The 15,572-nt window shown below is 41.2% G+C and overlaps 1 pseudogene; it reads right to left on the bottom strand.

Annotated features, from left to right (window-relative positions):
* The window catches only part of LOC143025423 (uncharacterized), a 137,315-nt pseudogene that overhangs the window by 81,824 nt on the left and 39,919 nt on the right, over positions 1-15,572 (bottom strand).

The following is a 15,572-nucleotide window of genomic DNA, read 5'->3' on the forward strand; positions in this document are numbered from 1 at the left end:
CTAGTAACCCCCATCATACTTCTCAGACACCTCATCTCAAACACATTCAAACTCCTTCTCTCTTCCTCTCTTATGTTCCATGTTTCTGACCCATACAGTGCTGTTGGCACAATCACTCCTTCATACAGTCTCCTCTTAGCATCCATTCCCAAATGTCTATTCCTCATTACACTTTTCAATCCACCAAGGCATTTACTTGCTTCTCTCAATCTACATTCTACCTCCACCTTCACTCCACCTTTTCCTGCCACATTTGCACCCAATTATCTAAAACTATCCACTTCCTCCAGTCGCTCTCCCTTAATGCTCACTTCCAGTCTACTGCCACTTTCACCCCTTGTACATCTCATCACCTTACTTTTACCCACATTTATCTTCAGCTTTCTTCTATCACATACTCTCCCAAACTCTGTCACCAACTTCCTCAATCCCTCCTCCGATCCTGCCACAAGCGCAGTGTCGTCAGCAAACAACAGCTGGCTCACCTCCCACTTTTCTCCATTTTCTTTAACCATCTCAAATCCCTGACCCACTACCCTTGCATTTACCTCTCGCACTACCCCATCCATGTATAAGTTGAACAGCCAGGGCGACATAACGCATCCTTGACGAAGTCCCACCTTTACCTCGAACCACTCACTCTCTCCATTTCTAATCCTGACACAAGCTCTGCTACTCTCGTAAAAACTCTTAACAGCTCCTAGAAGCTTTCCTCCTATCCCGTATATTCTCAAAACCTCTCACAGTGCCTTTCTGTCTACCCTGTCGTAAGCCTTTTCCAGGTCCATAAAGGCCCAAAAAACATCCTTCCCTTTCCTATAGCTTTCTCACATATCTGTCTTACCACAAAAATCTGATCTATACAACCTCTACCCGTCCTAAATCCACATTGTTCCTCACCAATTACTCCCTGTTCCTCTCCTAATCCTCTCTATCAAGATCCTCCCATAAGCCTTCCCAACTACACTTAACAAGCTAATCCCTCTGAAACTACTACATTCACACTACATTCAGAACATAAATATGATATGAAAACTTACAATATGAATAATGCCTTTGTTAGACATAGATATAATATAGGCCACAATGCTGACTGGAATAATTCTAAGATTATTAAATATGAAAACCATACTATGAAATGTAGATGTTTTGAATCTGCTTTTATATCTCTCATTGATAATATAAATCAAAACAATGGATTTTTTCAATAAATCTTTAGCAATTTGAATAACAAAGTAACAAGCAATTTATGCAAATTGTGTTTACACCAGTTTCATGTTCGTTTCTCCCCACAAGCTCGGATTATATAAGGAGTCAGATGTTTGTCCACTATGTTATTTCTAAAAGAAGCCCTGCTGGGCAAAATGTTTAATACATTGGATCCCATACTCTGCGTTTGGCTTCTCTCCTACAGTGCTGTTGCTGTCGTTGCTGTTTTTACTCAATGATGTGTACAAAGATAAATGTACTGTACCTATAACTCACACTTAAAATGGTTTAAAATGGATGAGAAAAATAGATCTTAAAATACACATATATTTAGTGTGCATATAACAATTGAAGAGTTAAGAAAAAATTATTAAAAGGAAACTACAATTTAAAAACCTTAAAAATGGGAAGCAAGGTTATATCTAATACGTACGTGTGTGTGTGTGTGTGTGTGTGTGTGTGTATACAGGTATAGTATATACATACAGTACCTGTATAGGTATATACAGTAGAACCTCTACTTACGATTGCCTAAACATGCGAATTTTCCAACATACGATGTGAAATTCGATCTAATATTTGACTCTACACCCGAAGTAATTTCCAACATACAAAGTCGTCAAAGTTTCGCATATATAAGCTAAGTTAGTTTAAAGTTCACCTAGTGTAAGTTAGAGTAGCCTAAGTTACGATACATATCTCAGTCACCACCTCTCTACCCACACCTACCGTCTCCTGCATCGCCAAGCCTACACCTCTGTTTGCCTGTCTCTAAGGTAAAGTGACAATAAAAAACCCTTTTTATTGATTATTTCCTTATAAATCATTTCTTTTACATCTCTCTTATATACAGTAATGCATTTGTTTTATTGCTATGTGTAATTATCTGCAGTACAGTATTTATTAAGGAGTTATCATAGTTCAACAAGAACCCACTGTGTTGGATAAGAAGAAATGAAATAAATGATATCCATATATTTTGATCACGGACTGTGATCCTCTTCAGTGGAATACAGAGTAGTGGAGCAAAAGGCATGTCTTATGTACAGTAAAAGAAGGAACATGGATAGGACTCAGGTAGCATCTAATGCTTTGCGGGGCAGGTCACCCGCCTTCACCAAAGATGGTAATAATTTGTTGACTGCCCAGGTAGTAATGCAGTCAGGTGACCATTGTCCATATGATATATTGAAATTAGGAAATTTATTTATCAAGGATAATTCTATTATTTTCCTTTTAAAAATGCACTTTGAATTGAAGATAATTTTTGCTTCGTTCCAATCTATACGATGGCCTTCCTTGTCTACGTGTTGGAAGACAGCAGAATTTTGTTGTGCATATTTGACTGAATTTTTGTGTTCTTTCATCCTGGTGTGTAAATCTCTACCTGTTTGTACCCAATATACATTATTACAATCCGAGCATGGAAGTTTATACACACCTTGATGCATTTCTTCTCTAGGTCTTTGATGTACATTAACTATTTTCTTAGACAAATTATTGGGAAAACTAAAAACAAAGTTAATATCTTTCTGTGGTAGAAATTGCGAAATGTCATTTAAGGACCTATTATAAGGCAATTTGATACTGTTTTTGTCCCAACTGAAATTCTTACTGGAATGGGAAGTGGATCCAAAATGACTAGTTTTGGCTTTGCTTAGGGCTCTATTTAAAAACCAATCAGGATACCCTATTCTTTTTAATTGGTTCCTGATGGTTGTTATCTCCATTTCCAAATAGTGTGGACTACATAATCTGAGTGCCCTCAGGAAAAGACCTGAGGCAACACTATATTTAATTTTATCAGGATGGTGTATTCCACTGAAGAGGATCACAGGCCGTGATCGAAATACAGGTAAACGTCGACTTACGATGGCATTAGGTTTCGATAGAGCCATCGTAAGACGATTTCATCGTAAGTCGATCCCCAATTTGTGTATCACTCTGTTCCGTGGTCACTGTACCTAGCCTACCTGTATATTAACCACCAGAGATACTGAATATAGCCTATTAAACATGTACAGTAGTTTATTTAATTATTTTTATCCTTTTTACCATATTCAAACACTATAATATGTATTTTCAGTACGGAACTTAAATCTCGCGGGCAGCAGCCAATGCCAGCCGTACGACGTGTTGTAATAATACTCGCATCATAAAATATAGTCACCGCTTATATCGATCGTTCTCTCTTTCACCCGCGAATTTTGAAAACCACAGAGAATGGGATTCAGGGCGCATTTGAGAGAATGTAAAAACACAGGGGCGACTACAATAAATATAATCAAGACGCCGATATGGCAGCGTCGCGAATCCACTTGCTCCTCATGACGCCTACGTGTGCGGCACCGTATGGAAGGGGTTAAATTATCATATCGTCGTCGTCGTCGTCGTCATCGTAAAGTCGAACAATCGTAAGTCGCGGCCATCGTAAGTCAACGTTTACCTGTATATGGATATCATATATTTCATTTCTTCTTATCCAACACAGTGGGTTCTTGTTGAATTTTATGAATGTGTTACGACATTACTTTGTAGTGAGTTATCATAGGTTTTTGGGCTGTGGGACGAATTAAATGAATTACAGTGTATTCTTATGGGAATATCTGATTTAACATACGACCATTTCAACATACGAAGTAGGTCCTGGAACGAATTAAATTCGTATGTAGAGGTTCTACTATATACTGAAATACAGTACAGTATTAAAACATTAAAAACTAAGAAAAAATGATAAAAATGAAACTAAAAGGCATAGAATTGATAAACAGTAAACAGCATGTATATAATAGTATTCAATAGAAAACGTTACTTAAAAATGCAACATATTGATATCATGTATCCTAGAGTATAACCCTCATGTCAGCCATTTTGAACGGGATCCAACTTACGACCAATCTGACTTACAACTGGTTGGTCAGAACCGATCTAGGTCGTAACTCAGATAGTGACTATCCATTTTCCCTTTTAGGGACCAATAATGAGTACCTATATGTGGGAATCCAGCAAGATAGACAGTTAAGCTGCCCATTTTCAAAACCCATGAACCCCCTCACTTCCATCAGAGGGTACAGCCCTGTAGGGCCTAGGATCTCTCCCTATCAACTGTATTTCTTACATTTTTTCACACATGAGAACCTGACAGCCAGCAACTGCTCCCCTTCTCCTACCACTTTCAGCTGGTGACATAGAAACAGTACCACACAAATACAACACAAACAACAGTCCAAATTTTCTTCCCAAAGAGATCTATAGGAGGGTTTGAGAAATGCTTCCAGCCATTGTGAGGCATGCATGTTTTCCACTTAATGAAACTCTTGCCAACAACTGATTGATTGTTTCCTTACATGTCATAGAAGTTGTACTAATGGGGGTGATGTAGCAACTGGGGACACTTTCCATATTTTTGTCCCAAAAACAGTTATGGTGAAAAGTATGCTTTGACAAGGTCATTCTCCTTATAATGGGGACTATGCCTATGTATGTATTGTAGATTCAAATACCTTCAGGAGGCAGTGAATAGAATTCCTCTTGATCACCAGTCATACCATCAGGAGGAGGTGGGGGTGCAGGCCGATGAGGAGTAACCACTGAGGTAATGCTCTGTTCACCTGCAATAACACCAAAACTCATGACTCGTTGTTCTAAAGAATAAAAGGTATCTATAAATCATACTAAATTAACAGCAAATTGCATAATTATGTAAATGATTTGAGTAATCTAGACACCCCAACCTATATTTTAAACCTGATGATGATGATAATTCGGTTTTACATCATGAAACTCCTTACTAGCAGGAGGCTAAGATGATGCCCCTTACAGAGGACTTTGTATCATGGAATTTAATCAACCATGCCCTTGATTCAACTCACCAGTGGCAGGGTTCCAACTGCCATCACCTCAACATCTGTTGCAAACACCAACGCCCTAACCCACTCGACCAGTGGTTTAAAATATATCAAAATTAATCAATCAATAAGAAGAGTTGGTGCATGCCTCTGACTTGGCTACCTCCCTTAACCCCTTCCATACGGTGCCGCACACGTAGGCGTCATGGACTTAGATCTCGGTGGCAGCAGCCAATGCCAGCCGTACGACGTGTCGTAATAATACTCGCATCATAAAATATAGTCACCGCTTATATCGGTCGTTCTCTCTTCACCCGTGAATTTTGATAACCATAGAAAATGCGATTACAAAAGAATTAGAAAGAATGTCATTATGGAGGGGCGACTACAATAAATATAATCAAGACGCCGATATGGCAGCCTCGCGAATACACTCGCTCCCCATGACGCCTACGTGTGCGGCACCGTATGGAAGGGGTTAAAAGGGGAAAGAAGCCCTTGGTATTTAAATACAGACAGATAGGATATATTTAGAGGGCATCCTAGGGTGGGAGGGATGGATGGGGTGAAAGGGGCATTACAAAAGAGAGGAATGTCTGTGGAGGAAGGACGGGAAAGGACGGAAGATGGGGGTGAGTGGAGCAGGGTTGTGTGTGGATGGTGCTGTGATGCATGGGGGGAGTGGGTGGGGGATGGGGAGGTGTGTGTGAGAGGGAATTTGACGCAGCCCGAAGGGATTTCTCCCCGACTTCTCCTTTTCTGCATGGGGGACGGAGAGGGGGGGTCGCCGAATTTATGGAGTGGCCTTGCTGTGGATGTGCTGTGTCTTGCAGCACTGCTTCTGGCCCAGGGGGGTGGATAGGATGCGGGGGTGGCCTGTCATCTGGGAGGTGCCGGGATGGGAGGGGGGGGAGGGTGGAGGGGAGTGGAATGTATGGGGAATGGAATGGGTGGGAGTGGTTTCTATACCTTTTTCTTTTTGGCTACCCCCCGTGTAGGGGGAAGGAGCCTTTGTTATATGTATGTATGTATGTATGTATGTATGTATGTATGTATGTATGTATATATGTATGTATATATATATATATATATATATATATATATATATATATATATATATATATGCATGAGAAATCACATAAACTCGTGATTCTATGTATGTGGAAAAACCACCAAGGAAAAAGATAAACTGATGACCAAGTGCATTCATCTATTCAGACATCCTCAGGGTACATGTACCCTGAGGATGTCTGAATAGACGAAAGTGCTTGGTCATCAGTTTTTCTTTTTCCTCAGTGGTTTTTCTGCATATATATATATATATATATATATATATATATATATATATATATATATATATATATATATATATATATATATATATATATATATATATATGTATATGTATAATGCTCTTTACATAATCTGGCTAATACCACACAATTCCATTCAGCTTCAGGGATTACACCATAGTATAGGGATTGTGGCATAAGTCTGCCAAAACTTCCAAACACTGAACTGGCAGAAATACTTAGAAAACACTAAGAAAGAACTTGAACACTTTGGAACAGAACACTTTCCAACTGTGGATAATGCTGTAAATAAAATAGTAACTACCATCCAAAAAGTATGTGAGAAACGCATAACCAGAAGCTAAAGAAAAAAAAAAATAACCTTAACCTCACACATGCAATAGCCTCATTAAAGAAAAAGGAATAGATAAAGAAAGAACTTCACAGAACAAGAAAAAGAGCAACTAAAACAAGTAAACAATAACAATAAAAACAAATTAATAACAAGAAGAAAGAAATCCTGGAAAAAATAGACAACATAGATGTAAAGGTCAACAATGGGAAAATATGGAAAGTTATAAAAACCATCAAAACCTCAAAACTTAACCCCACCCAACCCTGAAGTAGTTTGAGCAACCTCAGACAAAACACCATCACCTAAACAGCAATGTGACATTATGAACAAGTACTACTCCAAAACTGGCTTCAATCCCACTTCACCAGAAAACAAGAAAATAAATAATACAATACTCCATACCATCTCCAGACAGCAATACAATTTCTCTTCTCTAACTGATTTATTATCCTGCTTGAAAAATGTTGCCAGTTTCCTGGAGGCAGTGGGTCTTTTGTAAGAGAAACTAGGAGCTACAGATTGACTGAATGTGCAATAAGAGGAATGTGTGGGGCTCAGGGCTCTTTCAAAGAAATGTGTGCCTATCATTTTCATATGACGTTCTTTGGGGGAGATTTTTGTTACATATAGATGTTCCATTGGGGTAGTTTCTGTGCATCCCATTATCAATACATACAAATATATATATATATATATATATATATATATATATATATATATATATATATATATATATATATATATATATATATTTCGATTGCTAACTGCAATCCTCTTCAGTAGTACAAAGTGGAGGGAGGATACTACTGAAGAGGATTGCAGTTAGCAATCGAAATATATAGTTTCCCTTACGCAGTTCTTTCTTTCGATCGACTGTGGTGTTGGCTGTGATATACAAATGTGTTACTGCATTTTTCACCTGTGATATATGTATGCATGTATTTATATATATATATATATATATATATATATATGTATATATATGAATATATATATATATGATATGTATATATATATATATATATATATTTATTTGTGTAGGGCAGAGTACTTTTGGGAGTTGCTAAATGTGATGGAGGATAAAGTGGGAAAGGTCGTTGCTGTGGGAAGCGCTATGAAAATGACAGTGATGAATGAGGAAAATGGAGGAGAAATAAGGAAAGATAAGGTGAATGCAGTTATTAAAATGATGAGAACAAGTAAGGCACCTGGGTTGGATTGATGCCATGTGGAATGTCTAAAAAATGGAGGTGCAGTGATGGTGGACTGGCTGGTGAGGTTAATAAATGTTTGCCTAAAAAATGGTAGAGTACCTGAGGACTGGAGGAGGGAAATGGGGACAAGTATGAGTGTAGTAGTTTCAGAGGAATCAGTTTGTTGAGTGTAGTTGGGAAGATTTATGGGGGGGGTTTGATTGAGAGGATTAGGAGAGGAAAAGAGAGAGTAATTGGTGAGGAACAGTGTGGGATTAGAACAGGTAGGGGTTGCATGGATCAGATTTTTGTGGTAATGCAGATATGTGAGAAGGCTTTAGGAAAATATAAGGATGTTTTTTTGGTCCCTTATGGATTTGGAAAAGGCTTATGATAGGGTAGACAAGGCACTGTGGGAGGTTTTGCAGATATATGGGATAGAATGAAAACTGTTAAGAGCAGTCAAGAGTTTTTACAAGAGCAGTAGAGCCTATGTTAGAATTAGAAATGGAGTGAGTGTGATTTGAGGTAAATGTGAGATGTCACCAGGGGTGTTATGTCACCTTAGTTCAATTTATACATGGATGGGGCAGTGCGAGAGGTAAATGCAAGGGTAATGGGCAGGGGATTGGAGGTAAAGAAAATGGAGAGAATTGGGAGATAAGCCAGTTGTTGTTTGCTGACAACACTGCACTTGTAGTGGGATCAGAGGAGGTATTAAATTAGTGATGGAGTTTGGGAATGTGTGCAAAAGAAGGTTATTGAAGATAAATGTGAGGAAAAGTAAGGTGATGAGATGTACAAAGGAAGGATGGCAGCAAATTGGAAGTCAGTATTAAGGGAGAGAGATTGGAGGAAGTGGATAGCATTACATACTTGGGTGCAAATGTGGAAGGAAAGGGAGTGGAGGTGAAGCAAGTAAATCCCTTGGAGGATTGAGATAAGCAAGTATATGCATTGGGGGATTAAAAAGTGTAATGAGAAATAGACATTTGGGAATGGGTGCTGTCACGTCACACCGGGTTCATACTCGTGATGTGACATATTCATTCCTGGAGCATGACTACACTGTGTTTTGCAACCCCTCAGCGTGACCTATAATACGGACTAAATATGGAGCGGCGTAAGTCCGACGGTTGTGAAGACGGCGTCCCCTCTCTTGACCTAGACCCCCTGCTCGACCGTACCCATGAAGACGCGTCCTCAGAAGAATCCCAAAGCAGGAGAAGAGAAGAGGTAAGACTGATAATTATAATGAATGAGGGAGAAGCAGAAGGCCAGGAAGAGGAACCTTGGCCGAGGAAGTTATCCGTGGGATGGCCATGGGCAAGGAAGAACTCATCCGACTCCAACAAGAAGATCCTGGGTTAGAAGATATACGCCGAAGTGTGGAAAAGGAGGAGAAGAGTGGCAGAGAAGAATTTATCACTGAGAGTGGCGTGATCCTGAGAAGACACAGGACTCCCGATAAGGTAGGAGGGAACATTATTACTCAAATTGTAGTACCGCGGGCGATGAGAAGATAGTTGAGATCGCACATGAACTTACATGCGCCCATCTCGGGATCTCAAAAACCAAACAGGCCATATCGGCGCACTTCTTCTGGCCTCGGATGTCGGAGGATATCAAGGAATTAATCAACCGATGTGTGGTGTGCCAAGTAACGGGGAAACCCAATGATACTCCGAGAAGAGTTCCTATGTGCCAAGTACCAGTCATTGAGGAACCTTTCTCTAAAGTGGTAGTCGATTGTGTAGGTCCCCTCCCAAAGACCAAGTCGGGGAAACAATACATCCTCACTATCATGTGCCTAGCTACTCGATACGCTGAAGCGATCCCTTTGTCAAACATTAAGGCCAAGACAATAACGAAGGCCCTAATGTCTTATTTTAGTAAAATGGGTATGCCTCGGGAGGTTCAAAGTGATAGAGGCACAAATTTTCTAAGTGGAATTTTCAAGGGAGCTCTGGAAAACTTCGATATAAAGCATGTAGTCGCTTCAGCGTACCATCCCCAAAGTCAGGGGAGCCTTGAAAGGTTCCACGGAACCTTGAAACGTATGATCCGAGCCTTCATTTTGGAATTTGAGAGGGACTGGGACGAGGGTATAGACCTTTTATTGTATGCATCCAGAATAACCATGCATGAGGGACTAGGGTTTTCCCCTTTCTACTTAATGTTTGGTAGGGCCCCGAGGGAACCCCTCGCTGCCCTGTATGAACAAATTTTATCTAAGGGTTCAGAGGGAGATGTCAAGTACGCTAATCTAGTGGGCGCAAATTTTGAGAAACTGAGGAAAATTAGGCAAATAGCCAAAAGGAACCTTGAAAATGCCCAGGGGAATCATAAGGAATACTATGATAGGAAATCTGTTAAGAGGGAATTCAAGGCAGGAGATTATGTGCTTGTACTATCCCCTCAAAGATCATCATTGCATCCAAAATATGAGGGACCATTCAAGGTACTTGAAAGGAAAGGGGGCCACAATTATGTCTTAATAAACCCAATGAGAAAGTCTGGGGTCCAACAAGTACATATTAACCTCCTTAAAGAGTTCAGGGGAATAGTAGAAGAGGGTGCAATTGGGGTAGTCGAGACAGGACGAGATGATGGGAGCCTGGATTCAGACATTGATAATCTAAATCTGTTTTATGATTTGGACAGATCAAACACTAGTGAGGCAGAGGAGAAGTCCTTATCCTCACTAGAGGGAGAAATGCGGGAAGAGGTCAGAGCGCTGCTAAGCGAGAATGCCAATGTGTTCTCCTCATACCCCACCGTTACCCAAGCGATACACCACGACGTCGTCCTAGAAGATGGAGCGAGGCCTGTGAGGCAAGCCCCGTATAGACTGTTGCCCCAGAAGAAGCGAATCATGGAGGAGGAAGTCAGGCAGCTCATGGAACAAGGGTTGGTGGAACCAAGCACGAGCCCCTGGGCTTCGCCTGCTGTGTTGGTTCCGAAACCCGGAGGTGAGTGGAGATTGTGTGTGGACTATCGCCGTCTGAATGCTGTGACCAAAGCTGACCCCTACCCTCTTCCACGAATTGATGACCTCATTGAGGAGGTTGCAGCAGCTAGGTTCCTGTCCAAGCTGGATCTAATGAAGGGGTATCACCAAATCCCCCTTACTAGTAGAGCATCGGAGGTCTCCGCATTTGTTACTCCACAAGGGCACTTTCAATATAAAGTTACCCCCTTTGGAATGAAGAACAGCGGAGCATCCTTCCAACGCCTGGTCAATTGGATAGTTGAGGGATTACCCGGTGTCAAGGCATACTCAGATGACATCGTAGTTTTCTCTGACAGTTGGGAGGATCACCTTCACCAGCTAAAGAAGTTGCTTGACAGGTTGGCCCAAGCTCATCTCACCGTAAATTTGAAAAAGAGCTCTTTTGGAAGGAGCACTATCGAGTACTTGGGCCATCAGCTTGGCCAAAATTGTATCTCACCAGTAGAAGCTAAGGTGAAGGACATTGCAGAGTTCCAGGTCCCGAAGACGAAGAAGGGGATCCGAAGATTCTTGGGTATGGTGAACTATTATAGAAGGTATTGTCCAAACCTCGCTGATGTGACCGCTCCCTTGACACGCATGCTCTCTTGTAATCCTTTCAGGTGGAATGAAGGTGCAAATGCAGCTATTGATGAGTGCAAGAGGCTTCTCTCAAGTCGTCCCGTCTTGGTGGCTCCTGACTATAGTAAGACATTCTTTATTCTATGCGACGCCAGTCAAGTGGCTGTAGGTGCTGTGTTGGCTCAGGAAAGGGATGGTTCCATGCGACCTATTTCATTTATGTCTCAAGTCCTCAAGGATTATCAGACTAGGTATTCCACAATTGAGAAGGAGGCCCTCAGTCTCGTATTAGCGCTAAAGAAATTCCAGGTGTTTTTAGATGGTAAGGTGATAGTTCTTAGTGATCATAATCCTCTTAAGTACATTATAGAAGGGAAGGCTAGGAGTGATAGGTTGGCTCGGTGGGCGCTAGCACTCCAGGGTCACGATTTGAATCTTAAATATATTTCAGGGAAGAGTAACATGATTGCTGATGCCCTGTCACGTCCAGACACAAAATGTTCAACCCTTGCTCCGCAGGTTTGAACATTTTTGTCCGGTGAAGGGGGATGTATGTCACGTCACACCGGGTTCATACACATGATGTGACATATTCATTCCTGGAGCATGACTACACTGTGTTTTGCAACCCCTCAGCGTGACCTATAATACGGACTAAATATGGAGCGGCATAAGTCCGACGGTTGTGAAGACGGCGTCCCCTCTCTTGACCTAGAACGCGTGCGAAAGCTCTCGTAGGCAAGCGGCGGAGTGGTACGAAACCAACGCCGCCCGCTAGCTGGGGTCAAGGGGCGCATTAACCAAGAAGAATGAGACGAATTAGCGCCTCCCCTCCTTTTCTACCTCACTGTCTTGTAGGTTAAGGTATAAGCTAGGGAATTATTGTAAACCCTCTCCATGCATAAATAAAGGAAGTAATGGATGTGTGGAGTTGGGTAGATAGGGACAGGAATATATGTATTAAGATAAGTTGGTACTTGGGCAATAGCACCTGTGTTGTGCGGCTGGGGTATAAATTGGGGGGTGCAGATACCCACGCTGCTCCCTCCGCACTCGACCTCTGCGCATTGTCGGAACTTTGTAAGTAAGAGATATTCTCACTAGTTGTGTTAGTAAATATTCCAGTGATTTTGTATATCTTCTTTCTTTATCCTGGCGTGTTGGATGTATCTATAAAGGGGCGATTCTTCTCTGAGACTCTGGATTGTATGAATTACTCAAACTCTGTTTTAGAGTTTGATGTAACACACAAAAACTGAGCTTAGGGCATGACAGGTGCTAAGAGGAGATTGTATGAAGGAATGATCGTGCCAACATCACTGTATGGGGCAGAAACATGGAACATAAGAGAGGAGGAGAGGAAGATTTTAAATGTTTTTGAGATGAAATGTCTGAGAAGTATGGTAGGGGTTACTAGGCTTGACAGAGCAAAAAATGAGGAGGTGAGAAGGAGAATGGGGGTGGAAAGGAAGTTGGGAGATAGATTTGATGAAAGAGTATTGGGATGGTTTGGATACATGGAAAGAATAAGTGAAGAAAGATTAGTAAAAGAGGTGTGGAGGGCAGAGATGGAAGGAGTAAACATTAGGGGGTGACCAAGGATGAGATGGATGAATGGGGTAAAAGGGGCATTGGGAAAAAGGAGAATGTCTGTTGAGGAAGGGAGAAGACAGAAGATAGGGGTGACTGGAGAACGGTTGTGTATGGATGATATTTTGATACAGCCCAAAGGGATTTCTCCCTGTCTTCTCTTTTTCTGCATGAGAGGATAGAGAGGGGGGGTCGCCGATTAAACTAAGCACCCTTGCTGTAGACGTGCTGAATCTTGCTATGTTGCTTCTGACCCAAGGCAGAGGGCAAGATGCAGGAATGACCCATCATCCATGAGGAGCCAAGAAAAGAGGGAGGGAGGGGTGGTGAATGGGAGTGGAATATGTGGGAATGAAATGGGAGTGGATTTATGCCTTTGTAGTTTAGAGGGTGTCCATGTTTATTTTCTTGCTTGTTGGGAACCTTGATGTGAAGGCATTGTCAAATGCGGTCTCAAGAATTGGTCGTAGAATATGATTAGTTTCCTTCAGGCATTGTCAAATGTGGTCTCAAGAATTGGTCGTAGAATATGATTAGTTTCCTTCAGCCACTGGTGATTTCCAAAAGCTTCCATAGTATCTTGTTTCAACTAGTTTTAGTTTATCTAATTATGTGTGGGTGATTTTAGAAGCTATCATGTAGTTGCTGAGTTGAGATATTATCTTTATGTCAGCATAGGGCACTTTGGAGTTATGCTCTGGATATGGTCAGTGGAGATTACTTGTGAAGATGATGATTGGTACAGGTGAGAATATTGCTCTTTGGGGTAACATTACCAGCAATCAATCCAGTAGAGAAAGTATTCCCAAGACAAGTAAGAATAGCACTGGCATGCTTGTATTTAGATCACCACCCTGCACTACAACAATCCCATTGTGACTATGGAGGGGATGCAGAGAAGTGTGACTGGGCAGTGTGATGCTGGAACTGTTGGGTCTTTGTTGCGTTTGGGAAAAGTAATGATTTTCCCATGCTTCCCAATGTTAGGTATAGTGTTGTGTGAATAGCTGTAGTTTGCAACATTGGTGAAGGTGTGTATGCCATGTGGTCCAAGGTGTTTTAGGGGGATGTTACTTATGTTGTCAGGGCCACAGGCTTACGAGTGCTTGAGGTTATAGATTATGTTTCATCTAGCAGTCTATGAAGGGTGTGTTGTCTGGGTTTGTAGGGAAGTCTTTCTTACATCAAATGATGTGTCAATCAGCTTGTCTGTGCAAAATGTCTGTGCAAAATGATTGTCTGTGCAATTACAGGCTGCACAAACACAATACCTACAGACCATTTACACCATGAAAAAAAAAAACTCAAAGTCTAGGATCACCTTGACATAATAGGTGAACAAATACTTGCTGCAGCCTCCACAAACACAGTACACCCACTACACTACATAGCAGAACACCCACTCATGCCAAGAAACATTAAAACAACACACAAATACCTATATCACACACATATACTCTCTTCTCTTCTTCCACAGCTACCAGACACCTGCCTCCAGAAGCATATCCATAGTCATATAACTCAATCCTCCATCAACAAACTGAAAGACAATACACTGCTGCATGCCAGACCCCCTGATATCCACCCCTCTGAACCGTGTCTACCCTGAAAGGACAGTCCACCTAGCCAGACTGTGGTGCAGCCACCATCCAGCCCTTCTAAGTTACCAGAAGAGGCTGGATGACCACATCACAGATAACTGTCCAGGATGCAACACTTCACCCATATTACACAACACAATATGGAAGACTGCATTGTACACAATCATGCATGCCAACAGGACAATGCACACTCTATTAAGGATTTGTGGGAAAACCCCTTTCCAGCCATGACATTCCTCAGGGATACAGGACTGCTTGGTCAGACAGTCTAGGGAATGACAATAACAACAACAATAACAATTCAAGTGTACTGTATGCCTAAATATACCTTGTTGAGCAATATCTTGGGGAAAAAATAAAATCCAAGTGTATGCCTGGCCACCTTGCACTGAAGTTAATAGATTAAAAAAAAGGGAAATTTTTATATTCTTCACACACCTTTGACCCCACAGATTAACTGGGAGACATCACAGAATGCTCAACACTGACATGTGTTCTGAGATACACTGGATGACATAATCCCCAGCCTTTGTCACTACCAAAATGTCAAAAGATCAAAGGTCACAAAGGTTTTTTAACCACTCCTTTCCACAGGAAATGAGAATGACATTCATCTCTCATGGGTATTCCCAAATTTTCTAAGCCACATTTCTATTGTTTTTTGTACATAAATACATACAGGTACTCCTCGTTTAACGACGACAATTGGGACCAGCGCGCCGTCGTTAACCGAATTGGTCGTTAAGCGAAAGTGTATACATATACGTACATGTACTGTATGTACAATGTCCAGCAATACATGTATCTTTATTTTCGTGTATTTTCCCTCTTTTATACAGTACATTAAAGCTTTATTTACTGTTTATTTACGGTGGTTAGGTTCCTAAAATTACCGTATATGACCAAATCC

Source organism: Oratosquilla oratoria, chromosome 5 (genome assembly GCF_046742065.1).
Source record: "Oratosquilla oratoria isolate Oo_2021 chromosome 5, ASM4674206v1, whole genome shotgun sequence".
NCBI lineage: Eukaryota > Metazoa > Arthropoda > Malacostraca > Stomatopoda > Squillidae > Oratosquilla > Oratosquilla oratoria.